Source organism: Solea solea, chromosome 10 (assembly GCF_958295425.1).
Source record: "Solea solea chromosome 10, fSolSol10.1, whole genome shotgun sequence".
NCBI classification, from domain to species: Eukaryota; Metazoa; Chordata; class Actinopteri; order Pleuronectiformes; family Soleidae; genus Solea; species Solea solea.
Window position 1 is genome coordinate 8,746,607 of NC_081143.1, and position 23,291 is coordinate 8,769,897.

The window sequence follows — 23,291 nt, forward strand, 5'->3', positions numbered from 1 at the left end:
TTCAAAAATGTTGTTTGGTATTTAACTGCATGTAGCATCTATAACATCACAGACTCCTTTATACTTTCCCTTACAATAACCTCCTCTTTCTTTCCTTTTCTTTCGCTTGCTGATCTGGTGTCTCTCTGCTGTTTAATGTAACATATGAGACCTTTTCCTTTGAGTAACCCCATAATCATAATTACCCAAGACATTGGTGAACCTGGAACATCCACTGAAAGCATCATGCCTAAAGGCAGATGTTTGTTTTGGATTTAAAAACTACTGAGGACAGTTAAGTTGGACATGAGCTTTTTATGTTTTGTGTTTTCCATATCCAAGCAAAACTAGTTTTGTCACTAAAATATCCCTAACTGATACAATATCAATTCAAAATAAAAAATAAAAAAGTGAACCCGAATCAAACTGAACTCAGGAAGTCATACCCTTTATGGCATCTTGATCTTGAGGTGCAGTATCTCCATCTGGTCAAAGTTTTTTTTATTTATCAAGAGTTGCCTCCTCATTGCAATATTTCCCTCCCCTTGCTCTTGGGCAACCATGGCAGGATTTGTAGCCATGATAAGGTGTGATTAATTTGGAAACTATGTTTATATCTATATATTTTTAAATATGAAAAATAAAAATGTAAACATAAAATAACATAAAGACAATCTGTTTAGTGCCTGGTGACCCTGCATGTTCAGTTATATTGTTCTTTAGTAACATTTTCAGTTTTATCTCCACAAAAAATATACGTAAAATAGGTTTGTGTTTACTGTATATTGTTTGGGGAGGGAGGAACCCACTAGAGCACCACTGCTGATACATAAAGACACTTGCTTTATCACAAAATAACAGCCTTCATATCTTAATACTGATATCCTTGTTTCATCCATGGTGAGGGTCATTAAATGGCACATTAATGGTAAAGCCTACAACACAGTGACCTTATCTTTTATTGCCCAATAAATCCACAGAGACAGACTTTCAATCCCAAGTGACTAAATAGTCTCCCCATGCCGTCTCACTGTCCTCAACACACTCTCCCTGTGAACCTTCACCTCGGCACATTGATTTATCATTCCATCCAGCCTCATGGCATTTGGGTTCCAGCGTTCAGCCTCAGTAAAGTGGCCATGATGCTGCTCGGAGTTTCCATGAAAACATTCTTCTGCTGTGCCAAGCCACACAGGCTGCTCTGGATTCCACGCTGAATTACCACAGTCCCCAACTTCCAGTTAGAAAATACCATATCAGAACTATAATTTCTACATCTTAAGAAACATGGGTATTTTTGTGCTATATGTTTGCATTAGATTTGCACAGTTTTTATGAATCCTATATGTGTTTCTTGAATTATTATTTCATTTTTAAGTGATGTATTATCTCACAAGTCATATAGGATTTTTTGTAAAGTATGAAGAACAAATCAAATAAATATAGAGGAACAAGTAGGATCATTGAGTGGAATATATGTATGAAGCAGTGTAAAATGGAAATATTTTCAACCATTTACTTTAAAACTGCACTGGGTTCACCCACTGCTCCATGTAAATATTTCTCACTCTAGTTTTCAACTTGGGTCGCTTGGTGAAAGTAATTCATTTTACAGCAAGACTGACACAGAGGCACAGCAACAACATCGTACTAGAAAAGTGACAGTTTGAGTATGACTGACAATTCCAACTAGCAACCACATAAACTTTCAGAAGTGGATTTTTACTGCTTAACCTGCAGCAGAAGGAATACAATCTGAAAAGGAAAGTGACTAACGACAGAGACAAAAACTTCACCGTCAGTGAAGAGTGAAAGCAGAGATGGGACTGAAGGCAGAAGGCATGTCTCCTTGTTGCTCTTGGACAGGGTGGTACATATTTTTTTTTACTTGTTTAACGTTTGTTCTTTGTTTCATGGGATAAATGCATCTAGCAGCTGGATATGAGAGACGTGAGGATGGTATGAGATCACAAAAGTAAACATCATGCAAGTAGAGGCCCTGCAGCTTTGGAAGTACACTTACATTATTGGAGTAAATGCATCCGGTGTATTTTGGCATAATCAACATAAACAACATAAACTCAAGTTTATACGACCAAACATTTTCCTTATTTACATTGCCAGCACTTATGGAGCAATCTCAGTGGCTCATTGAAAATGATTTACCTCTCATTTGAAAAACTGACTTATTTCTATGAAGACAAACACTGTTAGCTATCTTTAAGCTCTGCTTTTGGTCTCAACCAACTCCCTAAGAGAAATATCCAGTTCTTCAACTGCTAGGTGGTCCACCATGTTCACCAGTTAACTGTCTCTAAGTTTGTCTCTTTACAATTTAGTGGTGAGCAGGCAGTGAACAGTAGCACTTTAGAGGTATTTCTCTTTAAATTGCTGCCTGATATGGTAGAAAATGACACCATAAGAGCACTCAGAGTAAGCCAGAAGAGCGCAGTTGGGGACTGGACAGATACTTAGTGACCTGAAACTCGCTATAAAGAATATAAAACTCAGCTGCAGATTCGAGTGATAAGCGTCTGTAGATTCACTTCTAAAGGCAGCCGCCTCCACATTGTTACATTGTTTGTTAACACTTTAGTAACCCTGTAGTGTACATCTAAATAAAACATATATATGTATATATATACTGTATATATATATATATATGATATATATATATATATAAATATATGATCTATATATATAATGAAGTCTGTTATATTCAAGCATAATTAGCACACAGTGCTGATTAAGCCTGTCAGCACATGACTCTGTGTTTAGTTCCTGTGTCACCCAGTGACATTCAATGATTTCTTTGATGGTACAACTGACGGAAGCAAGGGAGAAGCACAGCAGCAAAACTGCATGAGCAAAGCAAGAGCTGCAAAAGGTTCAAGTGTGGTTGAAAACATCAAGAATAACCACGGGGGCCGCCAAATAGCTCAGTTGATAGAGCTGGCACCCCCTGCAGCAACCCAGGTTTGATTCCATCTATGGCCAATTGCTGTATTGTGCACCCTCTTTCACTTCATGCTGTGCCATCCTAAATAGTAAAAGGGAACAAAATCCCAAAAATATCTTTAGAAAAGAATTACATAACACCTATACTATGTTGACATGACAATATTCTGCAGCGTTGTGATCAAAAATCTGCCAAGGAGCAGTGGGGCCGCTCTGCACATTTCTCTTCTTGCAAACTTGAATGATCTTTTTGTGGATTTTGCACAACTTCCGTGCACCGGCACTGACAATGGTACTAGACGTAGCCACGCGTATGCAAAAGTACAGTTGTAAAACATTTGGATGTGTCTCAAATATAATGCCACAGAAAATTCACATGCCTCAAGTGACACCAGAATGCATGTTTTTTTGTAAGTCAGCCTTGCCATAGACTTGAAAGAGGACATGAAGTTAGTTGGTGTGAGAGAGGGGGATACTGACTTAAACTAACATGGACTCACAAATTAGATGGTTTGGTCATGTGCAGAGGAGGGATAGTGAATATCATGGAAAAAGGATGTTGAAGATGGAGCTGCTGGGCAGGAGAAAAAGAGGAAGACCACAGAGAAGGTCCATGGATGTTGTGAAGGAGGTCATGAGGACAAACCTGTCCTCCAACTCAAACAATACCATGGTGGTCAGTCAAAAAGGGTTCATAGTGTCCTCTTGGTAAATTTTTTTGAGGTCTTCCTCAGAAGGGTCACGTGATGTTACATGTGACGTGTCTTGCTTCCTGTTTTTACACAAAGACAACAGGAATTGGACAAAACATGTCCAAACCCTTACTTTTGTGTCTGACTGAACAAAACATAGGGTGCATTCACACCAGCCCTTTGTCATCAAACCCTAGTTCGTTTGCTCGGAAAGTCCGGTTCGTTTGGGGAGGTGTGTATGCGCAACCAAACTCAGATGCGCATCAAAGATGCAAACTCCCTGGTCCACCTAAAAACTTAGGTCTCAGAAATGGACTATAACGCAGGGTAGTGTGGGTAAACACAACCAAAACGTGCATAAAAGAAAATGTTTGCATAAAACAAAATGAAAACCCAAGACCGATAGGATTTGATGCAGCTCCATGTTTTGCTCTTATGTGCAAAACATGAGTTGCCCTGCATTAACCAATAGATCGTTTTTCTTGTCTTCTCCTTCAGTAATTCTTGATGCAGCGCCGCCTCAGGCGAGGAGGGAAATACGTTATTCAAAAGGTTTGATTCACTAAGCAATAGCAGGCTCGGACCGGCTGAATTTTGCAACCCCACTTGAACCGAGTCCCCAATCATACCGAGAGTAGCGGACTATTAGGTGTGAAAATGACCTTAAGCTCAAAGACCCTAGTGGTTGTTTGAGTTAACCCCCAAATATGAGTCATAGGAGCATTTCCTAATGCACTGCCCACACAGGTAGGAGATATATGACTAATCTGAATTAGTGTTTGTGAGGTTAGGGTTAAAATTTTTAAAATTAGTTAAAAAATTGGAAAACGGACTTACCTTGGCCACAGCATTCAATCAAAATAAGCGCGTCAGGTGATAACAACGCCTTATCGCAGCTATTTGATGACGAGACACCCAAGGTACCAGATTGCTGTTCTTTATGCAACCGCTAAGGCCGCCTATTTTCAAAAAAATAGCTATAGGTGGTAAGCCACTGCCATCGCTGCAAACGACCACTGGGGTTGTTTGAGTTGGAGGACTCATTAGGACAGTTGGTGTAACAGAAGAGGACATAGGGATAGGACAGATGATCCGGCATAGTGACCCCTAAAAGGGAGAAGCTGAAGGAACTAAAAGAAGTAGAAAAAGAAGAAGAGGGACTCACAAATCCTGACAGAATGTTTGGTTTGTTTGCACTGCTAATGCATTTAATTGGTTTCGGTGTCAGCCATCTTGCTGCTAAGGTCATTTCTGCCTGGCTGCACAAAACTAAAACTTTAAAAAAAAAAGAAAAAAAAAAGTGTTACATACTGTGTTTGCAATGAGATTTATTTCTTCACCTGCAAGGTACTAAAAGTCGAGCTGCCACACACCTGGCTGACCTCTTCCACCCGCTCTTCCCACTCAGCGGTCTTTGCTCCTTCAGATCACAACCTCCTTGCCGCCCCCTCAGTCATACATCTCCACCTATCTCCACACCAGGCAAGCAACGGTGCAGACTGCTCCCAAACCTTGGATGTCTGCCAGTTGCTATGATACCATAACCATTTTCACAACCTTCAAGCTTGCTCAGACACATTTATGGTTTGTCTTTTGTTGTACAATTACTTCAATTATTATTTTTTTTTTTTTGTTTAATCAAAATTCATAGTTAAGTAGTTGAGGTGGGGGTGTCATTGTTTTAATACAATGACACCCCCACCTCAACTGCTTGCCATTTTATTTTCCACATCATTTTGCTTTGAAGACCAATAACGACAAAAATAAAAGTTTTGAAAGAACAAATATTTGCCCACGGACGCAGTTTATGTGTGTTTTTCACAGCGACAAGTGGATAAAATATAGAACACATCATATCTGAGAGAGGAAACTACCTCACATTACCAATGGTTAGAAACATTGTTTCTGCATATTTTTCCCCCAAAATGAAGGTATAGATTATTCGAAATGTTTTTTTTTTGTTTTTTTTTATCATTCTCTACTGATTGTATTGTGGAGTAAGCTGGAGTCAGTCCCAGCTGACACTGGACCAAAGGCATAAAATGGAGGATTTACCACCAATCAAACCCATATTCACACTCAAAGTCGCCAATTAAACTAACCATGTATTTGCACAGTGGGAGGAAGCCAGGGACACACAGAGAAAACCCACACATATTGTTGTTGTAATCAAGTACTATCAAGACCAATAAAAAAAGTGTATTTCTATGGACAAGTCAAGACAAAACCAAGGCAAAGCATACTGTATATACATACTGTAAATGTGTCTTGGGCTTAGTTATGTGGGTCTTGCATTAGACAATGCACTTGCAAGAAAGTTACATAAAGATATAACTTTATTCCATGCAATCTATCTATCTATCTATCTCTGTCCGTCTGTCCGTCTGTCCGTCTGTCTATCTATCTATCTATCTATCTATCTATCTATCTATCTATCTATCTATCTATCTATCTATCTATCTATCTATCTATCTGTTACTACCCAGCAAGAGTAAGAGTGTTAGCTTCACTGAACATTCTATTAAGGTTTTCTTATAATATTTTTCCAATCCCTGTCCAGTTCCAGTGCAGACAGGTCATGAATATTGCAGTAATGGCAAGTGAATGAATGTAAGCAGCACCTTAACACATGTATGCTATCTGCAGGGGGAAATAAAATGCCACAAAAACTGATCCGAATCATACCTTCAAAAAAATCGAATCAACCTTGTAAAAAAAAAAAAAAAGTTTCAAGCTAGAAAAGCTAGAAATCACAGAACTAAGATTCACTGATTTGTATTATGTGTGCTAACAAATGTGACACTAATATTTCCGGCTCATGCAGTCATGCCTGATCATATATAGCAGGCAGTAACATTTTTTATATTGCCGCTGCAATCCATCGTCACTCTCACTGAATATTTGTAGTGTACATTGTTTATAATGCAGAAATACATTCAAGCAATCTGCATGCATGGTTAGGTTGACTTTACATCCTTAATCACATATGTCTTCCAATATGTGGTTGACAATAACAAACATCATCTTTACATTTATTACATCCTGTATTTTTCCCACCAGCACAGACACACATGCACCCACATTACACTGTGGGTTACGTGTTCCAATACAGAGGGTGACTGAGTGTTCACAGGTTCTAATTCTGAAGGCAATTTAGCTTCCAATTACCTGTAACCAGTACAATTTCTACTGATTTTCTACCCTCAATCCATCTTTTGCTCCCTATCACTGAAGCATCCTGTTATGGCCTCTCAGCCGCAGAGAGGGAGATACACGGCATAATTAGAAACTCTCTCTCACACACACACACCTATGCACGCACATACAAAGTGGCCACATCTTGTAACTTCCCGTCAGACGAAAATCTCACCTGACATGTGCATGGACATCTATTTCAAGAAATCTCGCTATACGTCTGCTCCATAAATCTCTCTTTGTCTCTCTCTTCCCTGCAACTCTCACTCAGCGCCTTGCAGGCCGACACAAACACACTGACGCGCTCAAAGTGCAGCGGTGAGATGACCTCCATAGAGGGCTCCATGATCGGTCTGAATGATGACATCAATCTCTGCTGTTCTCTCAGAGGCAAACATCAGGACAGTCCCTGGTCTCTTTAACACCTGTTTGATTAGGTTAATGACTTCTATCCCAGCAATCATGCACACACACACACACACAAAAAAAAGCCCATGCAAAGCTAATGAGCATTTGCAGCAGCTCGAGCTGCCATTGTGGTGGAGGGAGATAATGTCAATATTAACTGACCTGTCATAGCAGTGGAGTGCTGGCAGAGAGCGCACACACACACACACACTGGGGAAGAAAGTGCAGACATAGAGTGAAAGTGACAGAGATTTTTAAGCAAAGCTGCGGGACACTGACTAACAGCATAAATTGCTTATTCTCGCTGCGTTGTGATTTTTTTTTTGTAAACTGCTCTTTCCCCGCCATGTAATTGCCGCAGGCTATATTGGATGTGAATCAAGCTTAGACACAGCGTGTGGGCCACACCTAGGCTCTGCAATTCACATTGCCTCCATCAACATCATATACACCCTCTGTTGTGTGTGGAAAAATAAAGAAAGGATTTTGATTGAGGCTTTTGTTGCCACTATTACATGATCCCCAGACCACGTGGATCCTGATGATCTTATTTTGTGAAATTATCTCTCTCTGTGTTTAATGCATTTGTGCACAGGAATGACACAATCTCAATCGTGACTATTTTTGTCTGAGGCTTCTTGCTTCCTTCACACTTGTAAGAAAATGATTACCGAGGAAGACACAAACATTGCAAAGCTAATAAACTCAATGAATAGAACTACACTTTTCTAATTGAAAACACCTAATAGCTCAACTTGATGGTTTGTCTTGATGTGTGAGAGCCGGAGCAACGGTGTAGTTTATTGTTTCGCTCAATGTAGCCTAGGGTGAGTCTGCATTCTTGAATTTCAGGCAGATGGAAACTTGATCCCCCAAAACCAGTGGCTCCACCTGTTATCCAAGCTATCTCCTGGGGCTAGAAGAGAAGGTGAGGGTGCAGTGAGAAGAAAGAGCGGGAATGAGGGGAGAGCCAAGGGTAGCAGGAAGCCTTTCATGTAAAAAAAAAAGGGAGCAAGAAAGGAAATGAAGAGGGAAGTGAAAGGAGTTAGGTCACACCTGTCATGAACTCAAAGAGATAGGGCAGGAAGGTGGGGATAATTGTATCACCTGTGGAAGAAAAGGAGGATCACCATGGTGAGGGATAGATTTTTAGTGAGGTGTGGAAATCACAGTCTAAGCTTACAGGGATCTTTTTTAGAGACTGAAAAAATAAGTTAGGATATACAGAAAGCAAGGCTATTGAAGTAAAAAAAGGGTAAATTTACAATTTCAAGGTGTATGAACTGGGCAAGGAGGGCACAGAGAGAAAAGCAAAAATGAAAGCCTCAAACTGCACCAAGGTGTATGATATTTCTGTTTGTTTTACTTGTTCTCTCTGCATTTGTATGCTTGGGCTCATTGCTGCCGCTGTGTGTCATCCTTGTGGCAACAAAGTGGACAGTTAATCCGAAGCTCCGCCTCGTCTCATGCCAGTCAGCTCCTCATGTGTCCTGCCTGACTGCAGGGGTTCACAGCCGGCCACAGAGAGCTGCGTGTGTGGACATTTGGGATCAAACTCTGAATCTCTTCCCGGTGCACCTGAAATCACATACAATTATCCAGCGTCACACTGTGGAGGAGAGCGAGACAGACTGGGCACGCCGTATGCGCGTAAACCGCACATGAAAGGAAAGCAAACAAAACGGGGCAACACAAAACAGGCCTCAAACTGCTCCAATGTTAACGCACTTTTCACAAAAACATAAACAGCCACTCCATTTGTATAAATGTTCACGTCCATGCTCCCATACACAGGCCACATACTTGCACATGGGGGATGCCTGGAGGCACACACTCCCAGCTCAGCTTCAGTCTGCAGGGTGTGGACAGTATTACAGACAAGCCAGAGAAAAGTGATGCCATGCCCCAAGGAAAACACACCATAAGCTTTAATTTTCCCTTTTTATTTCCCATCCAACTATCACTCTCTCTACTTCTCCTCCTCACTGCCCTTTACCCGTTGCCAATTTCATCTTTCAACCAAAGTCACATTTCCTTCTCCCACATAGAAACCCATTTTTCCCACCTTTTATACCTTCTCTTCCAGTTATTACATGTCCACTCACCTAAGATTCATTCGGCTCAGGTTGCCATTTACTTTGGTCCGTGATGGCTTTTTTTTTGTTTGTTAGAACAATACAACAGTATAATTTAAAGATCAGGCAGGCAACATATTAAGGGGTTATTGAGCAATACTTTAATAAGAATGGTTCAGAATAAGATATTAAGTGATCTGACGTTGATTTGTTTACAGCCTTAAAGAAATCCAACCACAATTAACCACAATGACGTGTGTCAGTATGGGCAGAGAATTGCAGATAAAGAGTTTAGCTCTGTTCACCTGTCTTTTATAGATTCCAACAAATGGAGGACTCCAATCTCCCCACCTTTCATTTTCCCACGTGTCAGGAAACGACAGTGGCCTTTACACACCAGAGAGTCAGATATCATTCTTCTTTGTTTGTGTAGTAATTACTGGCTTCAAAACAGAAGTGTCGTCACGGGAAGAGTCATGAGACGTAAAGACTAAAAAATCCTGAACACTAAGTTAATCTCCAACATTTAGCAAAGAAATGTCTGAAATCTCAATATTCCACAGAGGATTCTGGTGTATTTAGCGGCAGCACTGCTGGAAGACGGCGACTGTGAGCCAAATCACAACCTGTTCAACCGTATTTCAGTTCAGACGGAGTCTGTGCTCTGGTCATGCAGGAAGTTCTGAACTCATCTTTTTAATTAACTGATTATAATGATTCAGTACACCAAAAACATCTGCTTTGCTCGTCACTAATTTGTGTTCCGTATAAAACGATGTCACGACAGTTGTGTGCAGCTGTGCTATGACGACCCCACCCACGTTGAGGAGATACTATAATAATGGACAGCATCGTGCCTGATACCAAACTGAGTCGAGACGAGTCGAATAGTGCTAGAACATTTGCTTTGAAATAAGAATATTAACTATTTTACACATATAAAAATGAGAAAAAGCTTACTTAAGTGATGTATATTTGATTTCTGAGTCTCAGTCCCAAAACTGAAGTATTTAAAACCCAAGGATGAGACCTGTTTACAACAGGTTTTCTGCACGAGTGACAGCTTCACACTTATATTTTGCATGTTAGCACTGAACTAGAGGAATCAGTGAAGGTATCAAATCATTATATTTTATACTTTTCTGGCTGTTATTTGTCTATGTGGCACTCGGTCTGCAGAGAAATGGTCATTAAAACACTTCAGCATCACGGTTCAATGCCTCAAAGACACATTTCTATCAATGGCTGCAGCCAGACGAGATGCCAGCGAGAAAAAAATTCTGTCTGCAGCTCAGCGTCTGAGGTCAGACCTTTTTTCGTTTTCAATCGTCACAAAAAGATCTTGGATTCAGAGCAGATGTAACTTGTTTCAGACAGCTGTCCCTCTGCAACCTGACCTTTCACAGCTGATCCAGTCTCAACAGTTTCACAGCTTAATTTGTTTAGTGCTAATGACTGAGAGACTTCATTAGTCGAAATTGTTACATTGCTTCATGTCTGTTAAGTTCTAAGTCAATATCTTGCCATAAACTAGAGTCTTGCGAAATGTAATTCATTCATCTATCTATCTATCTATCTATCTATCTATCTATCTATCTATCTATCTATATTTAACTGAGAGTTAAGAGACTAAGAGTTTACAAAGTTAACTCTCAAATAAGCACAAAACAAAACTCTATTTACTGAGCCATGTAGACAATTTTGCAAAACAGACAAACAAAAACTATATAAAACAAGCACATACATTTGAAGATGATAGAGTTCCATGTACAAAGGTGTTAGATCTGTAACTGACTCCTAAAATATCAGAGGCATGTTATCTTGGCACAAATGTAAAAATCTCCGTGGATGACACTAAACTAGTGCTCATTAGTAAGTTTTTGTACGTGCTGCTGAGCATATTTTTGTGTAGCATCTTGCAGCAAAGAAGCCAATATGAGTGTTATAATGATAATATAATGACTGGCAATAAGACCAAAAGAAACCTGCCTTTTGTCCTCATAACTTTAGAATGCCCTCACAATCATAGAAAGATATATATACACACGCACACATTTGTGCAGAATATGTAGTGAGGACACTCATAAACATTATGCATTCCCTCGCTCCTTACCCTGACATTTATTTAATTGTACCTTTATTTAACCAGGTTGGTCCCATTAAGATAAATATCTCTTATAGATATAGATCTCTTTTGCAAGGGAGACCTGGCCAAGCACCAGGCAGCAGCATAATTACATTAAAAACAGTGAACGACAGATCAAATTAAAGTTACATAAAACACTTGCACACAGACAATGTAGACTGAAGCAATTTCCCCAGAGCTTTTGAACTCATTCAACGTAACAAGGGCTTGAATTTGGAGTTCACATCGTAATTTGTTCCATGCATTAGTTGCCGAAAAATCTAAATGCACGGGCAACAAAGTCGAGTCCTCCCCCTTATTCTAAACCTAACCATAAAACCTTAACCTTCACAAAGACCTTTTTAATATTGCATATTTAAAAAAACAAACAAAAACGGGTCACAAAATACAGGTTTTTATTTTGTTTTAGTTCATAAAAACTTTGGAATGTGAAGTTTTTCCAAATTTCACAAATTCAATTATAATTTTAAAGAAAATGTAAAACGTTTTGCTCAGGTGTGTTTATATAGCATCAGATTGCCCAGGTTGTGCTGAAAGAAAAGGATATAAGACACTCTGTATTGCACATTCTAATAGCCTCTGTATATACGTTTTAATATAGTAATGGAACAAGGCAGTGTAAATGCTCTGTGTTTTAAGGGTTAAGGTTAAATGTCCTCATTTCCCATGGTTTATATGTTTTTTGGTCTCACACACACACACACACACAGCAACAGTTGACACACATTTTGTTGTATTAACACATGGTCCTGCACCTGGCTGAGGTCATTTGGCTCATGCACATTCTTTCTATCCTATCACAGCACCTTGTCATACTATCACATATCCTGTTTCTGGCCTCCACGTGCCTGTCCACTGAAACACATGTTGCCTTCACTGCAGTTGCCAGAGAAACGTCAGAAATGTCTATTCTGCAGAGACAAAACAATATACCATACCATGTGCCTAAAAACCATCTCAGCATTTATTTAGATTAATGATACAAACACTTCATATTGGCCTTTATTTTATTTTTTTTTATAATATGGAATATTACACACACAGGCAGGGCTGACCCAAGCCTTTATAGGGCCCTAAGCAGAATTTGACTTTATATAGCATTAATTATAGTTGTTCTATTTACACCACACCAGTGTCACTCTTGTTTTTTTAACCTTAGAGCGCACAAATTAATTCACACCTACGCGATAATGAACTTGAATAAAACAAATGAACCAGTTTAATCATTCCTTTAATCTTCAACTCCAAAATAAAACTTTTTAGATTTAGATCTAGATTTCCTTAATATGATTACCAGGGGCCCCCAGCAGCTGCTTAGTTTGCTTATGCCTGGGGCCCACTCTGCGCACATGTGTCACTGCTAACATCAGTGATCGCTCTGTGTCGTTCATGTGTCTCACCAGGCCGTTCAAATCTGACAGCGACATACCCCTGAAACTAAAAGAGCTGCTCTTTCTCCAACTCTGACATGTTTTTACAGTTAATGCTGCGAAAAAAAGGCCCATTCCTGACCAACAGTCCTTGAATTCATAAAAAGGCACTTTTAGGATCCATCTCTTTCAACAATACTCCAACACACAAGCTTATGAAACCTTGAAGACAGCACTAACACAACCAGAGGATGAGACAGTGATTCACCCACAGGTCCCATTCTAAAGATACATGTCTGGGGCAACAAGTGGGTCCCTCGTCCCTGAGACTATGAGAAGAAAAGTGGAGGTTTGTAAACTGAGATTATCTTCATCTCTTATCTCCTCTACCTCTGTCTCCCCTTGGATCACAGAGCCACACTGCCCCCCTCAGGCAGTCTAACCCTCCATTCTTCTCAGAGGAAAGGAAACATAAACGTGGGACTATTTTGTTACCATGAACAAAAATGTGAGGAGGTTTAAAAAGAGAGAGAGAGGGAGGCAGAAAATACTGTTTGTATTTATGTGGGTACTTGTATTCATCAAAAAACATAATCGTATACAATGAATCTCAACAAGTCTGTCTGTGTGTGTGTGTGTGTGTGTGTGTGTGTGTGTGTGTGTGTTCTTGTATTTAAAACAACCATATAAACCATAAGGAGTGGGGACATTTTGGCCAAGTTGGGACATTTTGGCTGGTCCTCACATCTTTGGGACCTGGTTTTAGGGTTGGGGTTAGGATTAGGCACTTTATGGTAAAAGCTAGGGGTCCTCACTATGAATGGAGCACAAACATGTGTGAGTGTGTGTGTGTGTGTGTGTTGGATTACCACCTCTCAGCCAGGTCACAGAACCAATCAGAGCACATGCTCAGCGGCAGATGACCTGACCCCAGCAGCTCGCCATGTGTACAATATCTGGCTGATAATTGACGCAGTTTTCTCAGGCAGCCTCACACTCTCTTCTGCACACACACACACACACACACGCACACACACACAAACACACACGCACGCACAAATACACACATACAAATTAGCTGCTGACCACAGCTGAACACCAGCCCCCTCACCAGGAGATTTGATTGGTTTTTATAAGCATTTAGCTCTTACATGCAGCTGGAGAGGATTGTGTGTGTGTGCATGTGTGAGCGTGTGTGCGTGTGTGTGTGTGTGGCCCACAGCTGGTTGAGAATCAATTCAAATGAAAACACTTTGTCTCACTTTACATCATTCTCTCCCTTTTATGCTGCTTCTTCTTTTTCATGTTCTCATTATTTCTCTCTCCCCCCCTCCCCCTCTGTCTATGTTCACTGGTTAAAAGCTAATTGCCAAACCTTTGGGACCAGTGATTTGGTTTTAATTCCAGTTGTCTAATCAGACAATATACAGCAGTTATAATATGTGTAGAGAGTAGAAATAAAGAGAAATGTGGAACCACAAGACCAGCAGCCTTTCATTCATTCATTCATTCATTCATTCATTCATTCATTCTCCTGCTTCATTCTCCACATGAGGGTCAATCCGAGCTGACATAGGGTGAAAGCGGGGTACACCCTGGACAGGAGGCCAGTCCATCCATTTGAGTGTCCAATTTGTCTAATCCCCAAATCTGCATGTTTTTGGACTGTGGAAGGAAATCGGATGACCCGGAGAAAACCCATGCACACATGGGGAGAACATGCAAACTCCATGCAGACCCAACCTGGGTCTTCTTGCTGCAAAGGGAGAAGTGCTAACTACTACACCACCACCACCACCAGCAGCCTTTGCTGTGAGCAAAATGTGAGCATTTGTGTCAACCTCAACATCCTCCCAGTTAAATGCTTACAATCATTACAGATGATGTTTATTTGCTCCATAGACCTTTGTTGCAGTGCACAGTTTGATAATGCCACAGCATTAAAAGCAGAGGTATAAATGATAACATTAGTGGCTGAAATCTCCCCAGCTGCCTGTGTTTCAGAGGGAGTCCTTACCGTGCACGCTGGTTCACAGACAGCTGATGAGAATGGAGTCATTGTAAATGTTATTAGTGAAGTGTCAGTTTGTTTTTACTGTGACAAGTCAAACGTCTGCAGCAATAAAAAGGCCTGTTGCTTTTTATCAGCATGGCTGCGTGTACAGAGCCGTTTTCTCCGTGATGCGATGAACCCATAAACAAAATTATGCAGAAAATAATGAGATAAAGATGACGAAAGTTGCCGAACAAGCGCAACTGGAGCAGAAAGCCTAACCCTACACCTTTTTTATTACAGCATGCAGGAACAAACACAATCTAAATTTTATATTATGAGACGCACTAAACAGAAACATGAAACAAATACAAAGTGCTCTTTGAACACATACCTGAGTCACTGCTGAAATTCAGATCATTATCTCATTATCTGGCTATTGATGTGCACCAACCTTTATCTGTTCTCACATCACTCAACATACAGTGTGTCATTTCTATCACAATGATCTCTGCATGAACTCGTTCCTGAGACAATAATACAGCATGGCATGGCACAGTTGCATTTCCACTAGTATAGTACCGGGTACCTGCTCTGGCCAGAGTGCCGTCACAGGAAGAAATGTACACAAGAATCAACCAGTTAAAAAGACTTAACAATCTAAAAACGTGGGTTAATCTCTAATAGTTACCAGGGAAATGTCTTAAATCTCTGTCTTGAATGACAGATGGAAACGGAAATCTACTGAGCAGTGCCATGTGTTCGTAGAATTGTTACTGCGCTCACAACTCCCTGCTCGTTAACTGTCAACTTGTTTGCACTTTTTTTAACCACTGTCTTACTTCAATTTATTATTTGTAAAGTGTTTCTTGTATTTGTGATATTTATTAAAATGTGTGCTACTGACCCTTTGGCCAGGTCTCCCTTCAGAATGGCTCTTTTACCTGGTAAAAAAAGAAATAAAATCAGAAGAAGAGTAAATGGTTAATGGTCTGTATTTTTAAAGTGCTTTTCTAGTCTTGATGACCACTCAAAGCTGCTTTACCATTCACCCATTCACATGCTGCCAGCACAGCCATCAGGAGCTACATGAGGTTAAGGGCCTTGCCCAAGGACACATCGGCATGTAGACTAAAGAAGCTGGGAATTGAAATATGACTTGCTCTACCACTGAGCTACACCTCTACCAAATTCATTTTCTGTTAAGATACTTGTACTTTTACTCAAGTATCCATTTTAGGTATAAGACTGCATATGTTCATCCGTTATCATCAGTTATCATCCGTTATCATCAGTTATCATCCGTTATCATCATGTATCATCAGGTATCATCCGTTATCATCAGGTATCATCAGTTATCATCCGTTATCATCAGTTATCATCGTTATCATCAGGTATCATCAGGTATCATCCGTTATCATCAGGTATCATCAGTTATCATCAGTTATCATCCGTTATCATCAGTTATCATCCGTTATCATCAGGTATCATCAGGTATCATCCGTTATCATTAGGTATCATCAGTTATCATCAGTTATCATCAGGTATCATCCGTTATCATCAGGTATCATCCGTTATCATCAGGTATCATCAGTTATCATCAGGTATCATCAGTTATCATCAGGTATCATCAGGTATCATCCGTTATCATCAGGTATCATCAGTTATCATCAGGTATCATCAGTTATCATCAGGTATCATCAGTTATCATCCGTTATCATCAGGTATCATCGGTTATCATCAGGTATCATCCGTTATCATCAGGTATCATCCGTTATCATCCGGTATCATCAGGTATCATCCGTTATCATCCGTTATCATCAGGTATCATCAGGTATCATCCGTTATCATCAGGTATCATCCGTTATCATCCGGTATCATCAGGTATCATCCGTTATCATCAGTTATCATCCGTTTTCATCAGGTATCATCAGTTATCATCAGGTATCATCAGTTATCATCAGGTATCATCAGGTATCATCCGTTATCATCAGGTATCATCCGTTATCATCCGTTATCATCGTTATCATCAGGTATCATCAGGTATCATCCGATAACATCAGGTATCATCAGTTATCATCAGGTATCATCAGTTATCATCAGGTATCATCAGTTATCTCTGTTATCATCATTTATCATCCGTTATCATCAGGTATCATCAGGTATCATCTGTTAACATCAGTTATCATCCGTTATCATCTGTTATCATCAGTTATCATCAGGTATCATCAGTTATCATCAGTTATCATCCGTTATCATCAGGTATCATCCGTTATCATCAGGTATCATCCGGTATCATCAGTTATCATCAGTTATCATCAGGTATCATCAGTTATCATCAGGTATCATCCGTTATCATCAGGTATCATCAGTTATCATCAGGTATCATCCGTTATCATCAGGTATCATCCGGTATCATCCGGTATCATCAGTTATCATTAGGTATCATCCGTTATCATCAGGTATCATCAGTTATCATCAGGTATCATCCGTTATCATCAGGTATCATCCGGTATCATCAGTTATCATTAGGTATCATCCGTTATCATCAGGTATCATCCGTTATCATCAGGTATCATCCAGGAAGTGTCTGATTGACAATATATCCAGTTTCCTTGTAATAGTCAGCAGAAAATTCAATTTCATGTAGTCACAGTGGCTGACACACTCCGCTTTAATTCTCACACACTGTTTTGCACAGTGAGGTAAACAGAATTTATACTCAGGGAACTAAAGAGCACTGGCATTATTCTGAATCAGCAGATACAAATGGGCTGAGGTACAGCAATCTGTCGTGGCAGAAAAGTAAAGTTGAGTGCGTTTCTTAACTTTGGAAAGGAGGGAATAAATAAGGAGCGACCCAGACATTAGAAGCATATTGTACAGACAAGATGAATATTTAAAGCAGCTTTAAATGGAAGGTGAAGCCACAAATGCTACATCTCTTACGACTCTACTCTGGAGGGATGAACGCCAGTCCTCCAAAATATATTCCCTCGTTTACATCTCTCTAAAAAACCTCCTGAAGGCGTTCAGTCAGTCTGTGAAGACCCATAATGTTTGATTCACGTCGCTTTCATACTCGGAAAACCATTAAGTGGCCTTCCGTGTCGCGTGAAAAGGGACCTGGATGTTTCATCATACTTAGAATAAAAATGCTCACTCAGAAATAACTCTGTATTGATTTCCAGTCACCCTTCCTTTTAAGACAATATGTGAATCAAAAGCTGTATGGAAGCACGTCGGTTTAATATTTATTATTGTCATTATTCAGGTTTGTTCTTTTGTGCCAAGACTGCTGCAACTGTTTATGGACCCAAAACAATATTTCACAATTATTTGTTGGTTGTTTAGAATTTCTGATCATGAGTAATTAAGGCTGTTTAAGGAAAATGTGTTTCTGAGCTTTCTCTCTCTCTCTCTCTCTCTCGCTGCTATGCAACAGCAGTGTGCTGCATACAGAGCTACTGTTTATTAGAAAACACAGACAGGATGTGACTGAGGCCATGTTTGAATGACTAATGAATCAGGATTAGGAGCCACTGACGAGCACATGCAAGAGAAGGACATGTGATGTAACCCCGTGCTTATGCTTCATAGTGAGTGGGAGTATTATTATTATTCATGTTGGAAATTACAGGGAAAACAAAAAAGAACCACGTTCCTCTACTGTTGCTGTTATTTCCCTGATCCAGTCTTTATCAGCACTGCTGACTGTAGAGCACGGCCATTAACGACCATTTCTCCACCAAGTGAAGAGAAAATTTGCCGTCACAGTGAAAATCGAGGGAATCGCTCTGAACCGTAAAAATGTACTTCGCATGCAATGAAAATTTACTCGCACCAGTGTCAGTCTGCTTATTTGCTCCCATCCCTCATCTTCACGTCCTCCTCTTGAGACGAGCCATTGTGCTTTCATCCACACAATATCCTTGGGCTTCTTCTCTGTTGCTCACCTGTTTCCTCTTTGTAATCATTTTCGTTTTTTTTCTGCAGACTCAAACTCCTGATCCCAGTTCCCTCATCGGCTTAGTTTTCATTGTACCAAGTACCATGTTGCCTGCACCTGTTTGTTTTCCTGCCATTTCATCCATCCATCTGTTGGCTTTTTCTTCCATCCACCTGCAACCTGTCAATGTTTTCTTGTTTGTTTTTTTTTAAATAAAATGTTTGTTCACTGCATCTGTCTGCATTTGGATCCTCTGCCTGTGCTGCCAATAACAAGGGACAGCATGAGCTGATAAACTGACCCAAGTGGACTGATTTGAAGATACATTGCATGAACTGTTGTAATGCCTTGCGAGTCTCTACAGAAAAATAACCAAAATAGTGCCGAAATTTAATGGTCAAATGGTAAAAATGTGACAGATATAGTTACAGTCGCACCCCCATCACACAGTTTGCAGGCTGAATATTTTAATTCATCTGTCATTGTTATTTTTAACACATCATTATTTCAATATCTGTATTTATGTTCGATGTGAAAAGAAACCAAAGACAGTTTCTTTTGTGTGACAGTAAACAAGAAGAAAAACCAGTCAAATAAACGTATAATACAAAAATACACACAAAAATAACAGGCGCATACTCAACTGCTACTGCCGCACTAATTTGCTTCAATTAAAAACTGTTTAGAACAATGTCAGATATTGCTTTTCCAAAAAAATTAAAATGAAACTCATTAAAAACCATCAGTTTAAAACCCTCAGACTCTCCTTTCGCTATCACATGTCAGTGTCTCCAAAACCTTTCATACTGGGACACACTCTACGAACACGACAAACAATATAAATCACAACAAGAGCAAATCTGTGTACAAAACAACGTTCCATTTTTTTTACTGCTTCTCACTTGAGTTATCTATTTGATTTCCTTGAGGAGTTAACAGAAAACTACTTTCAGGGTTTTAAAACTTTTGTAAATTATGTTTTCCACTTTGAAGAAAAAAGATGTGTATGACACTGTGACTGACGGCTAGTCCAGTCCAATAGCAGAAAATTCTGGTTTCAAAAACTGACATGGTGCGGATCAAATCACAAATCTCCATTTATATATACAGTACAGTCAATGCTGACAGCTCATCAGTTTAAAAAAGTATCCTCCTGTGTCTGCTGTCTTTTCCTGAGTCGGTTGCCTGCCTCTGCCTCTGGTCTGGTCTGGTCTGGTTCGGCCACGCTCCTAATCTCTGGTCAGCTGCAGGGACACAGAGCAGAGCCACTTTTGCATTCCGCCTCCTTCTCCGTCTCCAGACAGATTCTATCTTCACTGTCAATCTCCTGCGTGACCTCCAGAGGGTTGCCCCTCTGGGTTTTCTGTTCTCTTCTGCCTGCTTCTTCATATCTGTCCCATTCCCTCAGGAAACCGCCTCAGGTTTCTTGCGTCACCTTTGTCCCGCCCCCAGGTGATGTGCCTGGGAGGACATCTACCATAATCCATTGGTGTAAGAAGTACTGGAGTACTTTTTCAGGATTTCTACGTATTTTTAACTGATCTACAGTTCGGTATTGTTTGGTTTGATTCTTGTCTCGGACGTTGCACTCATGACTCTTCTAGTGACGACACTCTCTGACCAGTCAGTGGTCGACAGTCTGTTCACGTCACATTTTAGTATCTTTAGGCTCAGCTTGCTTGGAATCTCACCAGAGCAGGTACTAAAAAAAGCACCATGTACCAGGTTCTATCGCTCATGGAAAAGCAAAAAAGGTAGAGGCGAGCCGTGCCGTGCCGAGTCGTGCTGGAACTGTGTAGTGGAAAAGCACCATAAGTAGAATTAATAGTAGTAGTAGAGTATAAGTACAAGAACCTCATCAGAAAATGACTTTGGTAGAAGTCATGTGCATCTGTATTACTCAAGTAAATGTCTAAAAGTATTTAATGAACTGAACTTTATTCACTTTAAACAAGGAATATGAACATAAACTACAATCTACAAAGCTTTCAGGATTTTAAAAACAAAATAAATATTCTTTTACACTCACACACACACATCCACACACACACTATTACCTTAACCATAACCAGTTAAGGCCTAACCCTAACCTTAACCAAACCGCAACTCAAATCTTAGCCCTAAATGCATCCAGTTCTTCAGAAATTATGACCATGGTTTGGTCTCCATAACTACTGTTCAGTGTTTATCACAGAAAAAGGTCCTAAAGAGGCAACAAATACAAGTACACACACTCACGCATGCACACACACACGTACATTATCGCACTTCTATCCATTTTAAGACTTGCATTGACTTGAAGGCCTTATCCCTTACCTTAACCATAACTACAATTCAAATGTTTGCCCTTAACCCAGCCAGTTCTGCCTCATTAGGGCCAGGTTTTGGTCTGCATGAGAGCAAACAAATACAAAATACAAGAACACACACACACACACACACACATACAGAGAGAGTCTCCGTCTATGCTTTTTTATTTTAAATCCATTTAGCTGTCGAGGATATCGTCTGTTTGAAGTGATGAAAAGCTTTACATTTCCGTGTGTTTGTGTGAAATGAACTTCTTCCTTGTCGGGAGCGGTCGTCTGCTGACAGAGATTGGTTTAAATCACCCTGCTTTCAATCTCCTGTGTTTGGGTATCGCATTGATTGTTTATTTCATTTTCTTTAAAAACACAAGCAATAAAACCCTAAAACAGAAGACATCTTCCACTGACATTGTGTGGCATCCTAACATAACATACAGAGATGAAATCTTTCACGTTGTAATGACATGGTGGGAGACAGATGAGTGAGGGAGAGACAGATGCAAACAGACAGAGAGAGAAGAAAGGTTGTTAGGGAGACCGAGATTGCAAATGAAACAAGCCGAGAGAAATCCTGCAAGCTCACTTTAATTATACCTTTGTGTCTGTGCAGATAAACAGCGGCGGAGTGTAATGCGTATGTGTGAGGCTGCAGTTCGAAGAAGTTTAAATCACTGTTTTGGTGCCTCTGTTTTCAGGGTGGACCATGATCCTGATTTAACCTTTCAGTGTGTAGAATGTGTGCGTTTGTGCATGTGTGTATTCTGAATAAGAAATGTTCTGTATGTACCTTGTGTATGGATTACTACTAAAAAATTAACACGATGGGCTAAAAATATAAACAGAGGAGCTGTCATGAGTCATTGATCTCTGATTAGCTGATTCACCGCCTGAAACAGACCCACTGCCCCGTAGAGCTTTGCTTCTTTCATACCGGCCGACCATAAAGTTTTAAGACTGAAAATAAACATGGATCATTTTTCTTGCTTTTACAACGAACACATGCATTTCTATGACCTCTTGTGACCCTTTATTACCAAACTTTGCTCATAGTTAAGGCCACAGTTCAACACTTTTGGCGTTTCGTCCACACGGAAACGGTATTTTCTGGAAAACAGGTCCCAGAGTGGGAAGATCTCAAAATGCCACCCTTTGCGTTTTCGTGTAGAATAAGCTACTTTAAGTACTTTAAGAAAACGTCCTCTCTCTTGCGCTGGCATTCACTGTCTCTATCTGTGTCGTGGTTGCCCTCATCATACTCTTGTGTTTGGAGATTGTTTGACAGTGTTGTAAATAAATGAAAAGACGCTAGATATCACCAGAGCGTGTCCTGTCCTCAGTGACTTCAGACACGGGAGTGAGGAACAAAAGAAGTGTTGAAGATGATCAGTGAAACTGTATTGTACAATAAAGGGAGAGACAATAAAAACCCACTTTCCCAGACACTATTTTTACTTGAATGAACAGATGAGTGATTGTTCCGCACACGGTCAGCTGTACTGCACATCCACGGCCGCAGTTGTTGTCTGCGACTCTGTGTCTGTGTGTTTGTCTATGCAGTAAATACAGTGAGATGAAGTTCACTCGTGCTGCAGAACTGGCAATTTCCTTCTCAGAAAGTAGATAGGATTATACTATTTTTGGAAGAAAAAAGGAACAACGTTGTGTGTCTTATTTTCTTTCTTTATTTCCCTCTGCATTCTGTCTCTGTTTCTGTTATTATATTTCACGTTTGTGGGGGGGGGGGGGGGGGTTGTAATCACAACACGGGGAGTCATGTAAATGGGCTTGTGAAAGAAGACACAAAGTTGTCTTTTCGCTTTATGCATTATTTTCTTTCTTTATTTCCCTTCTAATCCCCAAATCTGCATGTTTTTGGACTATGGGAGGAAACAAGAGAACCTGGAGAAAACCCCCACACACACGGGGATAACATGCAAACTCCATGCAGAAAGGCCCTTGTTCTAAGCGGGTCATGAACCCTGGTCTTCCCGGGTGCTGTTATTATATCTCTAACAGCTTCTCCATTTTAGTGTTACGTTAAATCACCACTTACAATATTAAGTCGTTGGGGGTTCCTTGTGGATGGAGACATTTCCTGAAACAGTGTCCAACAAAAGGACAAAAGGAGTTCAACCAAGTTATCACTAATGTTACACACAGTATAGCACCATTTTCACCAAGTGGTTCAGTTCAGATCACCTCTGTACACGCCAAGAC